Source organism: Bidens hawaiensis, unplaced genomic scaffold, assembly GCF_021521415.1.
Source record: "Bidens hawaiensis isolate Kalapana, Puna unplaced genomic scaffold, B.hawaiensis_p1.1 tig00016108_1, whole genome shotgun sequence".
NCBI lineage: Eukaryota > Viridiplantae > Streptophyta > Magnoliopsida > Asterales > Asteraceae > Bidens > Bidens hawaiensis.
In genome coordinates this window covers 360098-362892 of record NW_027492463.1, presented here as the reverse complement: position 1 = coordinate 362892, position 2795 = coordinate 360098, and the positions used below count along the sequence as shown (strand labels likewise).

Genomic DNA, 2795 nt, shown 5'->3' with positions numbered 1-2795 from the left:
TGTAATGATGTACATAAAGATTAGCCGTCCTTTTTCTGTTATTTATCTCTTTCATCTGATCAACTAGCTAGTCCATCTACACCAAAATGTGGATTAATCATTTCATGTTTTTTATTCCAGATGCACAAATGGATAGGTCCCACTTATGAGTTGTGCTTTACCTGTGTTACCTTGGGCCTACATAGGACTACTGATTTCTTTTTAAATATCCCAACTCAATGATTAGGAATTTATTAATCTAGTCAATGCTCATAAGTTGTATAAATAGGTTACATTCTCCCTCAATCACCAAATCATTCCAAAATTCAAAACTTTCATTTTAAAGAGAGAAAAAAAGATGGAGTCATTTGCAAACTTTTTTGATGAGGAATGGCACAACTTAGATAGAATGTTTAACACTGATCATGAAGGTTGTTCTAATTTGATTGGTTTAAACTTTATAATTCCTGACATTTTTTTGCCTGTTAGTGATGACTCTAGCAATGTCAATTTATTTGTTGATGACATCAACCCTAATCTCCACCAATTTTTCTCTCAAGAATATAGCCTTAGTAGCAGTGATGCTAGTTTCCCATTTGGACATGCTAATATTGTTACTCCATTATCAAATAATGTGTGTGATCAAGCCATCATGTTTGTATGACGAACGAGATCGACAACTCGTCACCAATGTCCCAATTTGTTTCTCAAGAAAGTCACTACAAGACAAAAGATGTAGCACAGGAGGATCGACTTGCTTCAAGTAGGGAAACCACATTCAAACGGAAGCTTGAATCACGGGAGTTGCCCGATGCAGAGGATGATGAAGTTGACAACGAGAAAATTGATAAGAATCCGAAGAAAAGAATTCGAGTTTCAAGAGAGAACGTAAGTATATTGTTTATGGAATCTATTGTTTATTTTAAAGAACATGTTATAAGTGTATGACACATCATATATATTATCCCTACTGAAAATTAAATCTTATTGAATCTTGTTTTGTGTATGATATTTACAGAAAAATAAGAAAAATGTGCAGCCAAAGAAGAACCAAAATATGAATGACATAGAAGAAGGTAACAAGAAAAACAATGGGGAAATGAATGGACAAAGTTCAAGCTCTTGCAGCTCTAATGATGAAGGACAAAGTAACTCCAACGGTAAAACAAGAGCGAGTAGAGGCACCGCAACCGATCCCCAAAGCCTCTACGCGAGGGTAAGTTTTATTCTAAGATTTGTATCAACAAAATCATGATTCTTATTTGAATAATTAATTAACCATGCATGGAAACATTTCATTTTACAGAAAAGAAGAGAGAGGATAAATGAGAGACTGAGAATCCTGCAGAACCTTGTACTGAATGGTACAAAGGTTGATATTAGTACAATGCTTGAAGAAGCTGTTGAATATGTGAAGTTCTTGAAGCTCCTAATTCAGGTACATATATACCCAACTAGAAAACTAAGTATTAGTACCGACGGATCCCACAAAATCCAAAACAAAATAAAAATAATAACTTCAATTTTCGTCGGATATCATTTCTAATGATATAATTTCGTCTTTCAAATTTCATCTACAGATTATATTTATTTGTGAAAATTTTTCAGCTGTTGAGTGGTGATGATACGTGGATGTATGCCCCTATAGCTTACAATGGAATGGACATGGGTCTCTACCAAAATATTACACCAAATCTTCGAAGTTGATCAGTTTTTGGGAATTTTAGATTATTTAAGTTTTACTATATAAAAGGATGAGAATGGTGAATAATTATATAAACTATGACTTCTAAATTTTGACGCAATTATAAGATTCATGTTAAGTAAATTCAAATTTAATTGCCAGTTCGAATACATCACTACACGCGTACAACATAGATAAAAATATTCATATAAGTCGATGACATTCTTGCATGTTGATTTTAGTTATTTTCTATATCATGGGCTTAAATAAATCTTATCTCATGTGTATTTTAATAAAACCCAATAATTGTTACATTTTTCAATGTCCATTCACATAATTTATTAAGCTACAAAAAAGGAATATTAAATAAATAATTGATGTTAAGGTTAAATGTAACATTCATCAGTTGGGATGTGACATTAACTTCTGTAACCAAAGTTGCAGAACTTGGCAGTGAATATGTCTAGAACTTTTAACTTGATTGCTTGATTAAGTCTAGAATGTTAAACTTTATATTTGGATTATGTTCCCGACACATTTTTGAAGTATTATGAATTATGAAAATTGGTGCCTTATGAAATTGTTAATGGGATTTTTGGTTGAACTATGATCATGTAAAACGAAGAAAGAAAACAAATGAAGTTTTAAAACTGTTAATTACCAGCAGCAGAAAACTGACTAGTGACAAAAGAAAGAAAGAAAAGAGGTTACATTAGAAAGGTCGCCGCTAGGGGTTGTTCCTTGCTTGGAATGATGTGACTTTAGGCCACGTTGAGGAACACCGTTTAGGCCTGTAAACGAACTGAACGCTCATGAGCTGTTCGACGGGAAGTTCATTTATGTTCATTTAATTACATGAACGAATGTGAGCATGCATTTTGTTCGTTAATTTATGATAGTATTAGGGGTAAATTAAACATGTTGAAAGGATGAGTGAAAAGCCGATATAGCATGTTGACTAGTGCTGCATGTGAAAAAAGGATGATAGTTAGCGTTACGGATAGTCCCACTAAAATGGACCTAACTCTGCCACTGACATGGACGTTAACTCCCCAAAACGTGAATGTACTATGAAACACATATGATTAATACTTTTAATCTTTAATCTTGCACGTACTCTAGCTCAGCGTAA

At 33.2% G+C, this 2795-nt stretch overlaps 1 pseudogene; it reads left to right on the top strand.

Moving 5' to 3' along the window:
- The first annotated feature begins 388 nt into the window (after positions 1–388).
- LOC143550584 (uncharacterized) lies at positions 389–1686 on the top strand (annotated as a pseudogene).
- The last annotated feature ends 1109 nt before the right edge of the window (positions 1687–2795 follow it).